Below are 441 nucleotides of genomic sequence, written 5' to 3'. Positions count from 1 at the left end.
GTCTTAGTCAGGTAGAGACGTACACCTGTCTTAGTCTGGTATAGATGTACACATGTCTTAGTCAGGTATAGACGTACACCTGTCTTAGTCTGGTATAGACGTACATCTGTCTTAGTCAGGTAGAGACGTACACCTGTCTTAGTCAGGTATAGACGTACTCCTGTCTTAGTCTGGTATAGACGTACATCTGTCTTAGTCAGGTAGAGACGTACACCTGTCTTAGTCTGGTATAGACGTACATTTGTCTTAATCAGGTATAGACCTACACCTGTGTTAGTCAGGTAGAGACGTACACCTGTGTTAGTCAGGTATAGACGTACACCTGTGTTAGTCAGGTATAGACGTACACCTGNATAGACGTACACCTGTGTTTGTCAGGTATAGACGTACACCTGACTTAGTCAGGTAGAGACGTACACCTGTCTTAGTCAGGTATAGACG

This window comes from Mizuhopecten yessoensis, unplaced genomic scaffold, assembly GCF_002113885.1.
Source record: "Mizuhopecten yessoensis strain PY_sf001 unplaced genomic scaffold, ASM211388v2 scaffold7579, whole genome shotgun sequence".
Taxonomy (NCBI): Eukaryota; Metazoa; Mollusca; class Bivalvia; order Pectinida; family Pectinidae; genus Mizuhopecten; species Mizuhopecten yessoensis.
This window is presented reverse-complemented; position numbering follows the sequence as displayed.